Below are 22,292 nucleotides of genomic sequence, written 5' to 3'. Positions count from 1 at the left end.
CATTTGAAAAATAAGAATGTGATAAATGGTTTTCAGTGTATATTAAACAGTTATAGAAGAATATCTGACCTGGATTGCAAATCAGTAGAAACCATATAGATGTATTTCTATTGAGCAGAAAGAAAAAAAAATATATATATATATATAAAATCCAGGTATATATGTATGTATGAATGTATACATGTATGAATGTTTTATGTTTGAAAAGGAGAAAGGCAAAAACATCGATGATCAAGTAGAAAATGAACAATGTCATAGTAAAGAAAGTAGAAGGAAGAAAATAAAGACAAAACCAGAAGTCAATTAATAGAAAACAATCGTACAGTTGAGAAAATGAACAAAACCATAAACTGATTTTTTAAGAAAATGCATTAAATTAACAAACCACTCAAGAACAGTGAGTATGTATGTATGTGTATGTGTGTGTGTGAGCAAGAGACAGAGAGACAGAGACAGGGAGAAAGAGGCAGAAAGAGTGAGACAGAGACAAAGAGAGAAACATATAATGTCAGGAATAAAAAAGAGCACACCTCTACTGATTTTGTAGACAACTAATAAGTAATTCTAGGATACTATAAAGAACTTGATGTAAATAAATTTGAAAACTTAGGTGCAATGAACAAATTTGCAGAAAAACACAGCATATCAAGACTTGACAAGCAGAAATTTTATGCAATTCTTTAAGTAAAGTAAATCTTGAATTAAAATCTTCCCGTAATGAAAACTTCAGGTCAAATGAATTTAGCATAGAATTTTTTTGTATCTCTAAGAAATAATCCTAATCCTAAACAAACTTCCAGAGCATAAAAAAAAATCCATCACAATCTAAATTGTTAAATGAAGCCAACATAACTTTAGCGGAAGAGAAACTACACGTCAGTTATCACCTTCATATATATTAAAAAATTCCTAAAAAAAAATATTCCTAAAAAATAAGTAACAAATTTAATCTAGAGACCTACACAAAGGAGTACGTCATCATTAATTGGATTTATACAAAGAAACCAAAGATATATAACACTCAAAACAATTTTATTTTATCATATAAGAAGAATAAAGAGAACAGTATCATCTTCATTTCAACAGACACAGATAAGGTTTTTGATCAATTTAATTCTCTTGATAAAAATTCTTACTAAACTATGTATAGCAGGAACCTTCTTTAATTTGATAAAGGGTCTGTAAAGCACAAAACAATAATAACAGCTTCATAGATTTGAACATACTGTAATTCTATACAATTGTGGTAAAAGAAGCAATGATAACTGTTGTCCCTCCTCTTCAACACTGCTTGAATGTCCTGTGAGCAGTATGTCAAGAAGGCATTTCCCCAAAGAAGATATATGAATGGTCAGCAGGTATATGAAAAGATTCTCAATACTACTAGTCATTAGAGAAAGCAAATTAAAACCATAAGGAGATACCACCTCATGTTTATAATGGCCATCATCAAAAAGACAATAGATTTCAAATGTTGATGGGTGTGGAGAAGATAGAACCCTTGTGCACTATTGATGGGGACATAAATTGGTACAGCCACCATGGAAAAGAGTATGGAGGGTCTTCAAAAAATTAAAAATAGAAATATATGATCTAGCAGTTCCATTTTCAGGAGTATATCCAAAGGAAATGAAACGCTAACTCATGTTCCAGAAACCCATGTTCATGGCAGTATTTACCATAGCCAAGATGTAGAAACCAACCTGGGTCCTTTGATGAATAAGTGGATAAAGAAGCTGTGGTATATACATACCATAGCCATACAAAACAAGGAAAGCTTACCATTTGTGACAAATATGGATGGATCTGGAAGGCATTACGCTAACTGAAATAAACCAGACAGATAAAGGCAAACACTGTAGGATTTCATTTACATGTGGAATCTAAACAACAACAACAACAACAACAACAACAACCACCTAACTCCTAGAAAAAAGAGATCAGACATGTGGTTACCAGAGGGTCAGGATAGGGAAAGGGAAATTGGAAGGTGGTCAAAAGAACAAATTTCCAGCTGTTAGATAAATAAGTACCAAGGATGTAATGTACTATAGTTAATACATGATGACTATAGTTAATGCTGCTCTATGATGTGTAGGAAAGTTATTAAGAGACTTAATCCTAAGAGTTGTCACAAGGCTGTATTTTCTTCTTTCTTTTCTTTTATTGTATTTATATGAGAAAATGGATGTTAGCTGAATCTGTTGTGGTAATCATTTCACAGTATATGTAAATCAAACTTCCATGCTATAGGCCTTAAACTTATACAGTAATGTAAGTCAATTATTTCTCAGTAAGTCCTTAAAAAAAAAGAAACTGCAATAGAATATATAAATGTAGAAACAAGGAAATACCATTGTCATTATTTACAGAAAATATGTTTATGCATTTGGAAAATTCCAAAGAATGAATCTACAGATGAAAACACTTAGAATTAACAAGTTAATTTAAGGAAGGTCATCTGATAACAGGTCAATATGTATATAATGATTAATTTTATGTCACCAACAATTAGAAAATTAATTTTAAAAATATATCATTTTCATTAGCATCATAAATCATTAATATCCCAGGATTAAGTCTAACAATAGATTTTTAAGTCCTTTAGGCAGAACACATTACTGAGATTAATTAACCAAATAAATCAGAAGAGGGGTATATCTATGTTTGTTGTAGAAGATTCAGTATGGTTAAAGTTTTAATTCTTTCCATATAATTTGTAGATTAAATTTATTCCCAGTGAGTACCTTAGCAGGACTTTTGTTTTCAAACCTTTGATTTTAAAATGTACATGGAAATGCAAATGGCCCAAAAGAATCGAGTTGAGAGGATTTTTACCACCAAATAAGGCAGAGTAATTCTGATGGTGTGTTAGTTGCTACTGGTACAAGAATAACAGATAGGTTCTTGGAATAAAATGGAGTTTAAATAATGACAAAGGAGAGATGGAAGTGCTGTAAGGAAAGGATGTTCTTTTTAATATATTGTGCTGGGTCAACTGGATATTCAAGTGGTGTAAAATGTATTTTGGCTCCTGCTTCATCATATACAAAAATAAGCTGTAAATGGATTGCTGATTGAAATGTTAACTGTAAAATAATATATCTTCTAGAAAGTGCTAACAGAAATAAAATGTGAAGCACATATATGAATTGATACAATCATATATTTTATTTAATGCCATCTATCCATATTATCATTTCAACATACAATCAATGTAAAAAAACTAATGAACTACAATACATTCTTGCTTTCAAGCAAAATTCTTCAAAATTCGGTGTATATTTTACATTATAGCACATCTTAATTTTGACTAGCCATTTTTCAAGTTCTCAGTAAACACGTGGCTAGTAGCTTCTGTACAGGGCAAGGCAGTCTTAGAAGACAACAGAGCACAATCTCTTTGTGACCTTTGGGTAACTGAAGATCTTTCAATAATCAGAAACAATATTAACTATAAATAAAGATAGCACTTCATATTTAAGAACATTTCATCATCACAAACCATTAAAGGTAAAAAGCAAGCCCTAAAAAAGAAGATAGTATGCATTATATTAAATATAATGTAGTGTGTATTATATTTTAGCTATACAGACACACATTTCAGGGTTCCTCAACCTTGGCACTAATGACACTTTGGACCAGTTATTCTTCACAGTTGGTGGGCTGTAACAAATACTGTGTATTGTAGGATGTTTATCAGCATCCCTGGCCTCTTCCCATTAGATGATCTTAGCACCCCTCCAGTTGTGACAAACAAAAATGTCTCTAGGCATTGCCAAGTGCCCCTGGGGTGATCAAACAACTCATAACTGAGAACCACTGATACATAAAGTGCATACAAATCGATTAAAAAATGACACACTGAATTCAATAGAAAACACAGGGAAAATATTTGAATAAGCACTTCTAAGATATTTTCGAATATCCAAAAAAGATATAAAAAATATAGAAGTATTCTCAGCCTCATCATTCATTCAGGAAATGCAGATTAAAAGTACAATGTGATATGACTAATGGCTTATTTATATACAATAACTTATACAAGATAACAAGTGGAGCAAATGGAAGTCTGTGGGACTGCTGTAAGCCTTATAAACTGCTGATGAGAGCTTCTATTTGTACAATCACTTTGGAAAACTGGCAATATCTGCTAAAGCTGAACACATCATACTCTGTCACCCAACAATTCTATGCTTGGGTATGTTCTTCTTCAGATATTTGTACATGTGTGCATTTAACATGACTTCAAAGATGTTTGTAGTAGCATTTATAATAATAGGCAACACCTAAAAGCAACTCAAATGTTAAAAATACTTGTTGACTGGAATACCATATAGCAATGGAAATAAATGAACTACTGCTACTCATAATAATATGAATCAATTTCACACTCATAATGGTGAACAAATAAATCAGACATAATACAATATGAACTGTATGATTGCATTAATCAAAGTTCAGATGGAGGTAAATCCAATCTGTGGTGATAGATAATTCCTTGAGGAGAAGGAAGGAAATAACATTTGGAATGATGGGGTACTAGAGGTACTTAATAGGGTTGGTAACTCATCTCAGAGAAGGTTACAGTGGTGAATTCACTTTGGAAAAATTTACAAATCTGTACACTTATGGTTTGTCCCTTCATTTTGTTAAGAAAGTTTAAATTGAGCCGTCTAAATATCATTACGTGAGAAGGAATCAGTTTCAATAAATTATAAACTAATATGTCTCATACTAATCACTCTAAATATTTATGAAAATATTTTAAGAAATGCAGAGATAAATATCTTGAAAATAAACAAATATCTAGTTTTGAATGAGTAGACAGACATAAGCCTATTAAAATAGGGCAGAAATAATATTTTAGAAATGATAAATGTATGCTTCTATATTGGGCTGCAAGGACCTTTTCCCTCAAAATATGGTCTAAATCTCTGTATGCCCAAGGAGCATGTGAAAGAGAAATATGAGCATACAAATCTGTAGCATTTTTAAAACTAAATGGTGAAAACAGTGATTAATCTCAGTATTTTTAATAAACTCATATGAACTATTTGAACAGTGTTATCCCCATGAAGCAAACATGTTTTTATTAATAAATAGCAAATGGAAGACATTTTTATAAAAATCTTAAATTTTTTAAATAAAAAAATTTAATGTTTATTTATTGCTGAGAGAGAGAAAAACAGAGTGCAAGAGAGGAAGGTGCAGAGAGAAAAAGGGAGATACAAGACCTGAAGAGGGCTCCAGGCTCTGAGCTGTCAGCACAGAGTCCAACATGGGGCTTGAGCCCACCAGTGTGAGATTCATGACCTGAGCTGAAATTAGACACTTAACCGACTGAGCCATCCAGGTGCCCCCATAAAAATCTTTTAATCTTTTAAGATAACTTTCGTCTTCAGAAACTTTTTTTGTAGGAAAAAAGCTTAAAGCAAGCTCAGTTGGAAAATTAAACATTTGGTGAAATATAACAACAATGTTGTTATTAATTATTTTAATTGTGTATATGAATGACCAGTAGTATACTTAGCACATTCACAATAAATATATGTTGGAATGTCTGAGTGAATGAATAAATTATACATGACTACCGAAATCTAAATCTGACCTTGGGAAGGCTCCAGGGCAATAGTTCATTATACTTGCAGGAAGCAGTCCAATTTTCTAAAAAGCAGTTTCTCCTGGTTATAAATGTTTAGGTGATATGAATCACTTCTCTTCATTTTCCTTTATTAGATAATTGACCAAAAACAAAAACAAAGCATAATGGATGAAGCTCTTTGTCATACTAAGACAGAAAAAGAAAGCTAGGGCAAATATTTAAACACAACTGGATTACGTTTTCAACTTTGTAATCACCAGAATACTTCTGCAAAGAAAAGCTGACAACTTTGAAACGGAAATGATTCCTGAAATGCACTTGTAAAAAACCAAAGTTGAAAGAAAAGCCCTCTTTAGCTTAACTAATTAGCAGCTCCTCCCTTGAGTAATGTATTTGGTGGTTTCTTTAAACTTCAATGTCACCATTTTAAGGTGACATAACTGATAATATACAAACACCCTATCACATATCAGCCCTTGTTTTAGCAATTGGCACCCAAAAGAACAAACCACAAGCATTGGCGTGAGTATAAGAGGCTATGTTTTTGGCTATGTCATGTTAGTGTACNACAGAAAAAGAAAGCTAGGGCAAATATTTAAACACAACTGGATTACGTTTTCAACTTTGTAATCACCAGAATACTTCTGCAAAGAAAAGCTGACAACTTTGAAACGGAAATGATTCCTGAAATGCACTTGTAAAAAACCAAAGTTGAAAGAAAAGCCCTCTTTAGCTTAACTAATTAGCAGCTCCTCCCTTGAGTAATGTATTTGGTGGTTTCTTTAAACTTCAATGTCACCATTTTAAGGTGACATAACTGATAATATACAAACACCCTATCACATATCAGCCCTTGTTTTAGCAATTGGCACCCAAAAGAACAAACCACAAGCATTGACGTGAGTATAAGAGGCTATGTTTTTGGCTATGTCATGTTGGTGTATTGTTTGCATTTTAAGCACTTCTGTGTTTGTTTTATTATTAACAACTATGTTTAGTGACCAGGATTATTATCTCTACTTTTTAGGTAAGGATATAAAGTGTCAGATAAACTTGACATTCTCATGGTATCCTTACAGTTTCTGAGAACGAGCACTAGAAATTGGTGTTGAAATCCTAGTCGAAGATTTTTATTTTTCTCAGCGCATCACCACTTCTGCTTTTTTTAAATGACATGGTAGCAAGTTAATATTTTTTATATTTCATTTAAAAATAATACCATTTTAGGAGTGTCTAGGTAGCTCAGTCAATAGAGCTTCTGACTTCCGCTCAAGTCATGATCTTGTGGTTCGTTGGTTCAAGCCCTGCTTCAGGCTCTGTGCCGACAGCTCAGAGCCTGGAGCTTGCTTCAGATTCTCTGTCTCTCTCTCTTTCTCTCTCTGCCTCCATCCCACTCATGCACATGCTCTCTCTCTCTCTCAAAAATAAAATAAATTAATTAAATAATACTAGTTTATATAAATACATGAGACTTCAAATGAATGATCATATGCATACAATCCAAATAACTGGGTATGGAAGGTAGTATCTAGTAGATTTAGGTATATAACACTGATAAATACATTTTGAAACCAACAGAATTTTAAATTAATTAGAGATATTAAATTGATAAAAACCTTAATATTTATTCATTTAATAATCAATCTAGCTGAGATCCAGAGTGAAACTCTATCAGTGGGTTAGTGACATATGGGGGATTCTGAACTTCTTGTAATGGTCAGAGGCTAACGGGCAGGTGTGGGAAAATGGCAGATTTGGGTGGGTCAAGAATCCCTCTAAACACATCTCTATACATGGAGTCATGAGGACCACTTCTGCTTGCTTCTTGATGGCTATCCTGGGTTGGTAGGGACTTCATTTATTGACCTAAATTTTCTGGGTACTTGCTACGAGCTAGGCACTCTGCTCAGTGGTAGGGACATAAAGGATAAGGCACAGTATGACCCTTAATTAGCTCATAATCTCCAGGTGGAAACAAACATGTAAAGTCCAATATTTACAGTTCAATATAACAAGTGCTCTAATAGAGGTTTGTAAAAATGCCATGGGAACCCAGGGGATTAAATTTGTAGCGAAGAAGTAGAGATGTGCAAATCTTAACAAGTAGGCAGCATTAGAGCAAAGCATGTAGGATGAATATATCTCTAGGCATAGAGAGACAAAAGAGGCTATTCTAGACAGGGAAAATTGCTTATATATTGGTACAGCTGGAAGTATTATTGGAAAGAGTGGGAAGCTTTGTATGGCTGGTGCTTAACTTATGCTCTGGAGACAACAGTAGTAGAATATGAACATGGATGTATAGGTTGCAGTAAAGATCCCCATATGTAATGGTAAAGAATGAAGACTTTGTAGGTGAAGGAAAACATTAGATTTGGGGATAGTTGCTAGATAAGAATTATGTTCTAGGAAAACAACTAGAAGCAAGATGCAAGATACACTGCAAAGTAAGGTGGAATATTACTGTTAGGCATGTCAAATTCTATCATCTGAAGGTATAATATTTTAAAGGCTTTTAAATTTTCATTTTGGAATTAAAATGCTGACCATTTATCTCAAGATCATGGAGGGCTTTATAAGGCGTAATGAGAGTGGCGAGTGCTGACACGATGTGATAGAGCTAAGGGGAATAGAGTGCAGTAAGAGCATTAGCTCTAGAGTACATATATATCTATATACCTAGATCAACGTCTTTCTATTCATCTGACTAGTGCAGGTGAGGTAAACTCCCTGTACATGGATTCTTGTCCGTAAAATGTGGAAAATGGTAATATCTTTTCCATTTAGCTGTGTTGGATATTAAACGCATTATTGTATGTGAACTACATTAGCCATAATTATTCCACAGTGATTTTCAACTAGGGTGTGTGTGTGATTTTTCCTTCCATGGGACACTTGAAAATGTGTCAGGAGACATTTTATTTGGGGTTAACAAAGCTGGAGGAAATCCTACTATCATTTAGTTGCTAAAGGCCAGATTTTCTTCCAAACAACCCACAGTATACAGGATAGCCAGCCATGACAAAGAGTTATTTGTCTTAAAATATCATTAGTGGCAAGATTGAGAAACCCTGCACTAGAAAATGCTAATTTTTCTGCCTGGGTTACTCAAGGGAAATTTTGGTCAGTTGGCCAGGAAATAAAAGCTGGATTCACAGAATTGTTAGAGCTAGTTATGATACTGGGTAAAAAGATGGAAAAGTTCCCAATACATTCTATCAGTTGTAGTAATTTGCTAGACACACAGAATTAAAACAAAATCAGAATGTAGAAAGCTTGCAGAATCTCCAAGAGAACCAGAGACCTGTGTTTGATTGCCTTTGAGCCAGGAACAAAGCAGCAAGTTATGATGCAGCCTTAAAAAAAAAAAAAAATCCGGACCCGCACAGAACTGTTACTTCTAACTACTGCCTTAGCTTATTTGATACTAGGTATCAACATCCAGGAACTTCCTGCAGACATCTCCAATGAACCAATTGCCTTTGCTCTGTGCTTGGCAGATCTGACTTCTCCCAGAGGACTACCTCTTAAAGGGTTTGTTTCTTTTCCTGACCTTATGTGGTTGCATCTGATCAAGAGAGCAGAGGTAACATGGCAACTCTAGCTGCAAAGGAATCTTGGAAATTTGATCTTAAACTAATCCAATTAACCTCTAACCCATTTACTGTCTTAGGGAGGGAAGCAATCTCAGGTTACCTTAGTACTATTCTAGTATCCTAAATGAAGGATATTTTTAAACTTATGTTATGACCCAAAATTTCAAACCTTAGGCATATGACACCTAGTGGTGCTGCCTGTACTCTTCCATTGACTTGAATTATGAGACCAAGCAGTGTTAGAACTTACTGCAGATACATACCCTTTTGCCTTAAAAACCAATATTTGAATCATCAAACTAAACATCTGAATTTCCTGTTCATCTAGAGGCAGGAAGGACTCATTTTTGAGTAAAACATCTGTTATGGATTGAATCTTGTTCCTCAAGAAAGATATATTAGAGTATTAAATCTCAGGAAAAAGAAGTAATTGGGGAGGACCCTAATCTAATATGATTGGTGTCCTTATAAAAAGGTAAATTTGGAAACAGACACAGTCCTGCATACAAAGAAAATGGTGTGAGGACACAAATGGAGAAGATGGCTCCATGAGACAATGGGGCATCAACAGGCCAAGGAGTGCCAAAGATTGTTGACAGACACCCCAGAAACTAAGCGGTAAGGGAGAGTTCTCTCCTAACTGTTCGGTGAAGCACAGCCCTGCTTATACCTTGATTTCAGATTTCTAGCTTTCAGAACTGTAAAACAATAAATTTCTGTTGTTTTAAGTCACTCAATTTTTGGAACCTTGTTATGGTAGCCCTAGGAAACAAATACAGCATCCTTCCCTCAGGTTCCAAGGCCACTGAACCAACATAGCCTGTAATGATGAAAATGTAAGGCATTTGTCTCAGACCTATAAATAAAAGTCATGTCCTCCAGTACAATGTTAGGATAGGTCATCAATTACTGTGTTTAGGAAGTGAAAGGGAAGTAAATAGAGCCTCCTTTTGAGGAATCTATGAGCTATTGGGGGGCTGGAACCTGGTCTTATTTATTAGTATATTTTCAGAAGTTAGAACATTGCATATACACATGATATCCTCAATACTTTTGCTGAATTAAAAATTGGAAATCAGAAGATGCTAAGGTGCAGCTTTTACTTTCATCTTAAAAATATTTGAAGGTGGACATATTTATTCATGAAGGAAAGGAGCCTGTTTAGGGGAAGAAATCATACACGCAAATAACAAAAGATAATTAAAAAGCCAAAGTACTGGCATGGGCACAAAGCACTAGAAACAAAACCCAGGTAGAAAAGTTAGCTTTACAAATAAGTCAGGGTATTTCCTCTTTTGACACATGAAAGAAAAACACATGAGCAGGTGAGATGCTGATATAATTCTCGAGGTGAAATTTGGAAGTGGGGAGAGTTCATACAGGTTGGCTTCTACTTTTCTGGTAAAGTAGGTAACTGGCAGTCTGCCAAGAATAAATAGACAGGGTGGGGGCATAGGGCTTGAGAATTATGGGCAAGATTTGGAATAGTCACTAAAGTAAATGAGAAAAGTTGTTGATTGGTATTAAGTAAAAGGATTGCCTAACAGAACTGAGGGGCCAACTGAGGTTGAAAATTAAATTTGTAATGAAGACAATCACCTCAGTTATGTGATTTTCCCTAACAGCATTTGGCAACCTGGGAGCCAAAGCAGAGAAAATGGATGTTAGGGTTAGAGACTGATGAGACAGGTGAGGCCCATGGTCAAGGGGGTGATGGATGAGAAGGTGCTACCAAGAGTATGTTTGAAATGATGGATCATGGGACCCAGTGTGACTATGGAGGGAGGAGGTACCAGGAGGGGCTTATGTAGTTATAGAACAAAGAGGAGTAACCAGACATAGGTTTAGGTGATGTGAAACAGTAGGTTCATTGGGAGTAAGAGATTGAGAGTGGGGAAAGAGTCAGAGGTTGTGGTCAGATGGAGAATTTCAGCGTTCCCATTTCTTAGGGGTAGCATTCATCATTATCAACAAACCTTTACTAAATGGGAAATAAGCACACAAGCTCACATTTCTAGGTCAGAGAGTCTATTCCTATCGCTCATCTTCTTGAAGGAAAATAGAATTAGTGACTATTACTTGGGTTAGGAAGCAGAATAGTTTAGTAAATAAACTTTAAATTTTAGTGGAAAAGTAATTTCAAATACTCTTCTCTATGTGATTAAAAGCTGAGGACTTTGTACATCAATTGCCAAAAGTTTCCCTCTTTTGCCCTAATTTCATCCTTCCAAAATACCAGTTTTTCTTTCGACCTGCAAATTCATAATGCATTTGATTTCTATAGAATGTCGGTGTATTGTCTTCCTCTTTAAGACAATACAACAACCTATTTCCTGCCCTTTGACCCTTTCTCAACTACTTACAAATAGGTTTTTTGGACTGATTTCAGTTCCTATTGTAGATCTCTTAATCCTATAGTCTAGAATATGTTGTATTTTACTCAGTGTTCTCAGGTAAATTATACCTTTCTGTAAATGAATATATTTCTAAAATGTAAAAGTAACTGGTATAGTTGAATAAGTTGAAAAAGCTTGTTAGGAGATTCTTGTAAGTAAAAACTAATTAAAAAACTAGAGTTACTTGTCTTAATAAGTAGCACCATGCTCGAAAAATAATTAGACTGATCAAAAATAAATATTAATTGTAACTTAAAGCTATGGAGTTTATTGCCACAAACATAAAAGGTTGTTAGAATCAGATTCTAATAGAAACTTACACCTCAAAGTATGGATATGGACCTATAGAGACCCACTGCATTTGCAGAATAAACTCATTTACCCAGTGGTGCCTAATGCCAGAAATAGTTAAATTCAATCTACATATCTCCGCTAGAGATGTAAGACTGGAAAAAGAAAGGTAATTGTCTGCCTGGTTGAATCAATCTGAAACTGCTTCTGTAATCTTCTGTATATTTGTGCTCTGCAAAGTTTAGGAAGTATTTAGAATAATCTGAGGAGGCCTAAATGGAACAGAAAGGATCCAAAAAAAGGAGGAAAAGATATATGAAACAGAACTGAAAAAACTTAAGTTGTATAATCGTCAAAAGAGAAAACTGAAGTGAGCCATGTTCACAATCTATAAATAACACCTCCTGGGTAACAGTATAATGAAAGAAGGGAATTATTCATAGTCTCAGAAGACATGAGGACAAAGAGCAATGACTAGAAGCTAAAGAAAGCAAAATATAGGTTAAATATTAGGAACACTATATGAAAGGTGGCCTCTTCCTGTTAGGCCAATGTGAATACAACACTTTTTGTTCTACAACAAAAAGATTTAACAGTTTCCCAGAAAAAAAAAAAATTTGTTTTAATTGGTAAATTTCTTCACCTCAATGTTAGAGCTTCATTAACCACTTTAACCTGAAAATTAACCAGTAGAGCCATTCCTACTAGCAACTGAAAAAATAAACAAATTCTCCAAATAAATGAAAAAATGCAAAAAGATTGTGAGAGACATATAAAATTTTTGACTCATCAAAAATGTCATAATGTTGCAGATTTACTACCCCACGAAAGCTAAAAGCACACCATTCAGAAGACACTCAGAGAAAATCACTGAATTCTGCTATATGCCGTATGACCTAGTTAAGATATAAAAGAATTAGCTTCTTTAATAGAGGATTTTTTTTTTTTTTGAAAAAATGTCTGGGGAAGATCTAGCAAATGGAGAGAATAGCACTGAAGTTAATGGAATAGATTTGGAATCAGAGGAACCTGGACATGAATCCCTATTCCAGCACTTACTGTGTGATCTTGGACTTAAGCTCCCTTTATCCCAATACCTCTATTGTCAAAGGGTGACACATAAACCAGAGGGTTCTTGACTGACTATTCAATTCCATAGGATAATAATGTGTGTAAAGCATTCCACCTGATAGCTGATAGTGCTCAATGAGTTGTCATCTTTGGATTGAATATGCTGGAAAATGGCTACAGGGATCATAGATGGACAGTCTTAAGCAGTAAACACACATGGTAAGATGATCAACTAGCAGGACAAACACCCCTTTCTGCCTCAACTTCTTCAATTCCCCCTTCTCTTAGCCACTCATTTGCATTATGTAGGCAAGTCTAACTGTTAAGTGGGGACCATCTGTTTGATAGAAAATCTCTATCAATGCCGAATTCCATCACAATCTCTATCAAAATCTTTCTCCTAAATAAAGCAAAATAAAAAGTAAGCTTTCACATAAGAGGATGTACTCTTATTAACCACATTGTATTTTGATTATAGATCGTTTGATATTCTCTATCAAGATCAATATTAAAGTTACTATTTAGTGAATTAGCTACAGCTAGGAAGTAAATGAAACTTTGAATATGCAAACTATTTTATTCAGATAAAGCAGAGGTAACTACAGACTTGTTTTTTCACCAAAATAAGAAGATATTATAGCAAGGATAACTTAAAGGAACTTTTGGTTTAAAATGGGTGCCTAAGACTAGGAGTAAGTCTTCTTGTTATTTATAATGATGTCATAATTTGGCCTTTGCTGGAATTATCTTTCTATGGTTATTATAATCCTTCTTACTGATCAGAAACAAGTCTCATGGTAGCATGGACAAGAAACAAATTGCTTCAATATTGTCGGAGGATTTATGATCCCTACCAAAAAAAAAAAAGAAAAGAAAAGAAAAAGAACTTTAGATTTAGAAAAATTTTATTTAGTAGACCAACATCAAAAAGACATCAATGAATGTCTGTTTGAATTTATCCTTTTATTAAATACTCACTTACAATGTTGACATTACTTCGAGTTTAATCTTAAAAAGAATTTTTAAAGGTATACATCAGAAATAGGAAATAGCCAAAAAAGAGTTAAGTAAGGAATGTAATAAAAAAGCTTGTAATTGTATCTCTGTGACTATATCATTAGAAAAATCTGCTTAGAGATGCAAGAAGCACAAATCACAAGAATAAAAATAAGTTGATGTGATTACAGCATAACTAGTAATTTCTATTTAACAAAAGAGGCAATAAATACAGTTACCAGATATGAGGACCTCCTCCAAATCAATAAAATAAAATGAGAAACTCACCATATAAATGAATTTCTCATATAACAGGTAATTCGCAAACTGGAAATCCAAGGAGCTAAGAATACTTAGAGTTGTTTTTAATTAAAGCAATAAAGAAATATCATCTATTGACTAACAATTGAATAATGGGTAAAAACGATTATTAGAGATGGGGAAGTTCTGGTGGATGAGACCCTACCCTGACATAGGAATTGGAGAGCTATCCGGCAGCTCTGTTACATTAAGGGTACGAAGTCCCTATGACTACAAAATTTCATTTCTTAGCAAATTTCCCAGAGATTTCCCCAGGAAATATCATGAGAGGACACTCAAGGGGTCTTTATCACAGATCTCCCTGTGGTAGCAGGCAATCGTATATAATGTAGTTTCTTTCAGGGGGAATACTATGTAAGGAAGAGAAGTAAATGGCTGGATGGACAAACAGCAAAGTGAATAAATCATGAAAACATAATAATGAATTGAAAAAAGATTAAAAGAAATAGACAAAAATTTATAGCACGATAAAATTTATTTCAGTTGTAATACATGCATATAAAACAATTCTACAGACATTGCATCTGTACCCCTGTGCAGATGACTAAAAGGATTTGTGATAAAGGCATTAGTTATCTTTGTGGGGAAGGGGAGGAGGAAAAGGATTGGGAAAAAAAAAGGAAGTGGGAATGAAATAAATAAGAGAGTACTTTGCATTGCCAAAAGACAGTCATATTTTAGGAAATGCAGGAAATTATTATTTTTTTAAAGCTTATTTTTATTTATTTTGAGAGAGAGAGACAACAAACAGAGGAGGGACAGAGAGAGAAAGAGGCAGAATCCCAAGTGGTGGGGCACCATCAGTGCAGAGCCCAATGCTGGGCTCAAACTCACAAACAGGGAGATGATGACCTGAGCCAAAATCAAGAATCGGAAGCTTAACCAGCTGAGCCACCTAGGCGCCTCAAAATGGTTAACAATTATTAACTCAACTTTCAGTACCAGAGGCTCAAAAAAGAAAAAAAGGGATCAAGGAAAGTGTGGTAAATTATATGTAATATTTACTAAAATTTGTATTTCAACTTGACAATTATTCTATGTAAGTTTCATTATAACAGCCTTTAGACAGCACATGATGCCAAAATTAACTAGAAAATACAACAACAGAAACTTAGAAAATGAAAAATGCTGAAGCTAGTTTGAGACTTTAAAAAACAGTATAATAGACAGATTTGGATATCTGCCCAATTCTCAATGACACCATTTCTCTGTCAACTGCCACTTCCCTCTGCCCCCTCTCCCCACTGCCTCATTTGTCTCATTAACTGGAGTGAGATTCTGGCAGCCAACCCATACCTGGGTGGGTCAATAAGAATCTATCTCCCATGAATTGGGAATCGGGATCCAGAGACAAGGACGGTATCTACCTAATCAGGAAGTTAGGAGATGTGACCTGAGGAAGGTTTCAAGGGTTATATTCTAACTACTTGTGTATACTGAGGCAATAAAAAGCCAGTCTCTATCCAGCATGGAAAGGTGTGCAGAGGTGCATAGAGAGGACACAGGAAAAAGCAGGCTGTTTGTTTTCTTATTCTGGGTGGTGTTGCAACTAATATCTCCCAAATATTCCAGGCTTCTTCCAATAAATTTCCCATTAAAAAAAGTATTAAGCTAGCTTGAGTTGGCTTCTAAAATTCTCAGCCTAATGCAATTTGAGTAACTATGGCATAGTCTTCTGTTACTCATCCACACTCTATCTTATTTTCTCATATCTTCGACTTTCTCATCTCTAACCTTCAAGTCTAAAAAGACGAGTTTTAGACTTGGGTTAGACTGTTTCATTGGGTTCTGGGTCCTACATTTTCATACGTTTCCATGGCAGTGTTTTGGAGCACATGATTATTTTTTTAAGAGATAGGAAACAATAAAAGTGCCTTCTTTAGAGGCAAAAAATAAAAAAACTGAGAGAATCTACTGGCTCATACAACTGGAATTCTAAGAGTAGTTGTTTTTCCAGAATAGCTAAATCCAAGTACTGAAATGCTCTTATCAGCAAGGTGACACTCATTTCTGTGAGGTCTGCTTTCTTGTGTATTGGTTTCTCTCTTTGCAGACTGCAATGGCAAAGACAATCAGAACAACTACATTACTACTTTGTGATAGCAAACACCAGTGAAAAGTGACTGCCTCTTCATAATTATTGTAGTGATTTTCAGTGATCTGACTCATGTCGAGTGGTTATTCCTGAACCTATTATAATGACTTGGATTGACTTGTCTTGACCTCAGAGCCACAGGGGGTGGTTGGGGAGAGCTCCATGCAAAACTCATTGACTCATCAGCGTGGAAGAGTGGTTTCTCTAAGGAAAACCTCAGTGTAATGCCAAAAGAAAAAGGGCAATGGATGCTGGGCAGACAAAAACTAAAATAACTAAATTTCTCTCTCTTCCCCTTCTTTCTTTCTCTCTCTCTCTATTTCTCCATTTCTCTTCTTCCTTCCTCCCTCCCTTCCTTCCATATTTCCTTCCTTCTTTTTTCACTTTTATTTGTTTCTTGTTTTTAGAGAGAGAGAGAGAGAGTGAGAGCACAAGCAGGAGAGCATGGGAGAGGGGCAGGGGGATAGAGAGAGAGAATCTGGAGCAGGCTGTATGCTCAGTGTGAAGCTCGACATGGGGCTTGATCCCATGACCCTGGGATCATAACCGAAGACAAATCAAAAATCCAACGCTCAAGCAACTGAGCCACCCAGGCACCCCTAAATTGATAATTTTAGTCTCTTGAAAAAAATTTTTTTAATGTTTTATTTATTCTGGAAGAGAGAAACAGTGTGAGCAGGGGAGGGTCAGAGAGAAGGGGAAACACAGAATCTGAAATAGGCTCCAAGCTCTGAGCTAGCTGTCAGCACAGAGCCCGACACGGGGCTCTAACTCACAAACCATGAGATTATGACCTGAGCTGAAGTTGGACGCTTAACCGACTGAGCCACCCAGACACCCCATTTTAGTCTCTCACCCAGTATAGTTTTATAATTTCACATTAAAAGAAAAAAAAAGAACTCTTCTCAGTTACTAGAGAAAGAAATTAGTCCTTAAATTTGTATTTGACTATATAAGTATACTACACAAAATGCTCAAAGACCCATCAAATGCATTCCTTATCAGGGAAAGAGATTAAAGGAATCATGAGGAGTAATAGTGGCCATTGTTCTTGCTATTTCCAAGAATTGTGGGGAAAAATTATGAAACTGTCTAAAATATCCTCTCTATTTTGGTCTCAAGTGTTATTGTTTTTATATTGAACATTTAAGTTCTCCTGTAAAGGAAAAAAAATAATCCAAAACACTAACACTTTAGCTTTTTTTTCTGTTGAATACAATATTTATTTTAGCTTTAATGCAGTTTCTAACTCTAAATATGTATCAGAATTTCCTCACCAGTTTTCACATAATGTTCACGTTTGGGCTCAATTCCCATCAAACTTCAAAGAGTTTTCCATTATATTTATACTTCAATTGTGTCAAAAAAACTTACCCAAGATTTGAAAGCAAACAAACAAGATTACTGGGTGTTTTTTCAATTCATTGCTTAGCCTAACTTTCCACTAGTCTCTTTTCTAATTCTGTTGGGACAGAAGTTAACTTGTAAACCTTTTTTTAAAACATAGAAATGCAAATTTATGTCCAATAGAAAAGATAACTCCGAAGATTACAAAGATTTACGTTGCTATTTGACTTGAACCATGTTTGTTTTCCTATCATTGCCTATAAATACCCAGCCTTTTAAATGCTTTTTGGTTTTTACCATTTGCTGGTTTAGTCATTAATTAATATATTAAATAAAACTGTTGACACATGCTCATTTTATATTTATATAAGTTATAATGATTTTACTTTTCCGAAAACTATAGTTTTTTTTTATAATATTTTTTATTTATTTCTAGGAGAGAGAGAGAGAGAGACAGCGTGAGCAGGGGAGGGTCAGAGAGAGAGGGAGTCACAGACTGAAACAGGCTCCAGGCTCTGATCTCGCAGTCAGCACAGAGCCCGACGCGGGGCTCGAACCCACGAACCGTGAGATCATGACCTAAGCGAAAGTCGGACGCTTAACCGACTAAGCCACCCAGGCGCCCCTGAAAACTATAGTTTAAAACAGTTTACTTTGCCATTTACTTATTATTTTTTTTAAAAGGTTTTCACTGATAAGTTACAGATTTATCAGATAGGTTTTTGTTTCTTGAGTTTATTTTTGATCATTTGAGCACCTATATTCATACTTCATAATTTTAACAACTGAAGGAAAATACTATTTCAACATGGCTTTCTTTTTTCCCTTTATTATAACAATATTTAGGCTTCAACTTAGATCATTTGGGCCAAGCATTAAAGATACTTCCTCCTGCAAGTGAAAATATAAGAATGAAATATCTTGTTGGCTTCAAGTTGTTGCAATAACAAAGCAGTTATAGTACACATTCAAAAATTTTCCTGGAATATTTGAAGGAGATACAGAAGGTCATGTTAACACATTTATATACCATTTGTGTATATGTTTACTTCCATGTGTGTGAAAAAGGCTGAATAGAAGAGCAAATATATTATGCCACCTGCACTTCCAGATAAGACAAATTTTCATTTCCAAAAGAAATACACTTACATGTAAATGTGTATAAACAAAGGTTATTTTTAGACTCTTAAAGCCACAATATATAGATGATTTACTATCTTCTCAAAACATCATACTGTAGAACCACTTGCCTCACTTGAGGGACTCCTTCCTTTCCACAAGCAGTTTTCCTTAGGATAAAATTCTTATCCACTGGTAAGTAATCTGGTCACACAAAGATACTTATTGGAATCTTTTGAATTTTGATATTTTAAATTATCTCTCTGTACTTAACTATTTATATTTAAAATATCTTTTTTATCTTGCTCTCCATCCCTTTATTCCATATTAGATTGCCTTTATGAGAATTTTTCTATTTGCAATATGTGGTATATTTTGAGAGAATCATATAGCATAGTGTACATAATAAACATATATATATATATGCCATGTATCAAATGGTAGTGACTCTTTCTTTAAAATTTTTTTTAATATTTTATTTATTTCTGAGAGAAAGAGAGAGACACAGCATGAACAGGGGAGGGTTAGAGAGAGAGAGACCCAGAATCTGAAACAGGTTCTAGGCTCTGAGCTAGCTGTCAGCACAGAGCCCAATGTGGGGCTTGAACCCACAAACCATCAGATCATGACCTGAGCCAAAGTCAGACGCTTAACTGACTGAGCCACCAGGTGCCCCACATGGTAACGACTCTTAACAACTGAAGCAGATAGAAGGTTGAAGTTGAAACACTTTCCATATAAATGTAAAAATATCTGAGATAAAAGTTTTGAGGAAATGGGCCAACTGGTAATTGAATATCTTGGTTATTATGTCTAGCTCAGTTCTCTGTAGGGTGGTTAAAACATCTTTGTTGAACTGAATCAAATAGAAACACAATATGGTATTAAGAAAAAAATAATTTTTTCAAGTACTTTTTCTTAAAATTAGCACATACAGAGAATACATCACTCTGCTTGCTTTTATTTGTAACTAAATGATGAGGATAATTCATACATACATATATATATACATATATATTTTAATCTTGACTCTTAGTAGCCTTATAAATGTATAAAGAGAGAAACTAAGTTTGTTGCCAAAGCTTCTACCCTGGATTTTTTTATGGCTTGCTTTATTTTAATTAGTTTCTAATGAATTAAGAGTTTATTCAATTGATACTGAATGTTATTCCTTATTAAATGAGTGTTGGAACCAAAATGTGATTCACAGATGAATTTTATAAGTTGATTTCCAGCTTTTATTTCATCTTTTATTTTCTTCTATTTCTTTGCCTTCTTTTCACTATTATTTTTCTCTTCTCATTTTATTCTTCAGAATGACCTTGTCTTAGTGCTGTTTAGCATTTAGCATAAAGCTTAGGTGCATATAGGAAATGATTACTACATATTTTAAAATATTTATTAAATTTAAAAATATGCTAACTCAATACTGAGATAATGCACAAATGGGGCATTAAGGTTTTTTTTTCTTCCTTGCCTTTCTCTTTTTATCAGATGTGATTTTTAACAACTTGATAAGATGTGGATGGGTTAACCTAATATAAACTGTATAGATCACCTCTTGAAAAAGATTAAAGCATATTCTTTGTTATTACTGGGTTACAGACATGGAGGCAGCTTCTAATTTAATAGCATTTGGATATGCTATAACTCAAATCAATTTCAGTCTAAAGATTTCCATACACAAATACACAGAAAAGGACTCTATTGAGCAGAATTTGGTATAGCTGATATTAATGTGTAGCCTAGGCAGTCACCTAAATAGCAGAATTTGGATTCTGCTTGTAATAATAATTTCATCATTTCTTATCCCACAATTTAACTTTATTTTTTTAAAATTTTATTTATTTTGAGGGGGAGAGGAGCGGCAGAGAGAGAGGAAAGAGAAAGAATCCATCCCAAGCAGGCCCCTCATTGCCATCACAAAGCTTCATTTGGGGCTCCAACTCAGGAACTGTGAAATCATGACCTGAGCCAAAACCAAGAGTCAGGATTCTTAACTGACTGAGTCACCCAGACAACCATTACCTGATTTTCTTTTTATTTGAGAATCCATATATTGTCTTCAAAAGTCCCAGATTAAAAGTTCCCTGTATGTTATTTATACTAGAAGGTAAGTTTCATGAGCTACCATATATGTATATATACTGTTCTAATGATTACTAACACGTAGCACACTTCCTGTCACATAATGGCACTCAACACCTGTATGAATATTTTCTTTTTAAATAGCAGAATAAATGAACAACTAATAAAGGAATAAATACATTTTAGTCTAATAATTATAACTATGCTTTGGGCTTTGTAAAAGTAACATATAAAGAAGGATAAAAAGCATCCTAAAATAAAAAAGGCATCCTAGACCACTTGTTTTATTTCACAAATTTGCCAAAAGTAAGTTCTGAATATATGTAAAAAGAAAATGCTGGTACAAGATAAATAAGCAAGAACTATGGGATTGAGTAGGCACATGCACTTTTTTTCATCTGTCCCACAGATTTATCAAAAAGTAAGTCCCAAATGAACTATGCTCATTATTAGAAATTTTTGCTTTCAGCATATGCTTTAAAAATCTTAAAACAGTGATGGCAAGTTTGCGTCCAAGCTTTCCTGGCTCCTCCAAGAAATACCAGACATTTGCAAAATAGCAGGCTAAGGTACCCATTCTGGTTTCAACCATAACTGATTCATTCACTACAGGAATAATGTTACAGATTCAGGGAGGTATGGGGTTTTCTAGAAGTTTTTTTTTAAAATCAATTTTCTGAAGTTTTGGATATCCATATCTAACATGTGCTATTGATTCAATGCAATGTCCTTTATAACTGTGAAAATCTTATTTCTATAATTTATATTTTGCTATACTTTTGAGAATATTTGGTATCAGATTTCTGTTGTAAATCATCAACTTTTAAAAATTTCACAGCTCAGTCTCACTTTGTATTTTTTTTATTCTAAATCCCCTTTGTGACATACCCTTCGGCAGGCATATAATTTATTTGTACATCATCTGCATGACAAAAAAGTACATTAGTTACACAATATTTAGCCTTTATCAGTTTTAAAATATAAAAATAATTTTAGTAATAATTTCATATGTATGTATATATATAACATACATATGTTATATTTGTTAAATTAATTCTATTTTATTTGCATAATATATAATAAAGTATATATTGGGAGGTGTTAAGTTAGAGATCAAAGTGTACTTCTTATCATATATTACTTGTGCAAAAGACTTCATATCAATGAAAAGAGAATCTCACATTCCTAGTTGAATTCTAAAGCTTATTTGTTACTTTATAGCATGTGTTTTGCTTAATTAGGTTGGGTGGCCACATTTATTGCAGGTAGATTTAATGTCAAATAATATGACATTGAACATTAGATTTATGGAGCAATTTACATGTGAACTTTAAGAGGAGATCAAATAATCCATAAAATTAAACACT

At 34.2% G+C, this 22,292-nt stretch overlaps 1 protein-coding gene across 5 annotated transcripts in view; it reads left to right on the top strand.

Moving 5' to 3' along the window:
- Positions 1–22,292, top strand: part of LOC144230101 (uncharacterized) — a 272,386-nt gene that overhangs the window by 52,752 nt on the left and 197,342 nt on the right. The gene's annotated exons all lie outside the window — the stretch shown is intronic.

The sequence above is a fragment of the Crocuta crocuta genome, unplaced genomic scaffold (assembly GCF_008692635.1).
Source record: "Crocuta crocuta isolate KB4526 unplaced genomic scaffold, BGI_CrCroc_1.0 scaffold83, whole genome shotgun sequence".
Classification (NCBI taxonomy): domain Eukaryota; kingdom Metazoa; phylum Chordata; class Mammalia; order Carnivora; family Hyaenidae; genus Crocuta; species Crocuta crocuta.
This window is presented reverse-complemented; position numbering and strand designations above follow the sequence as displayed.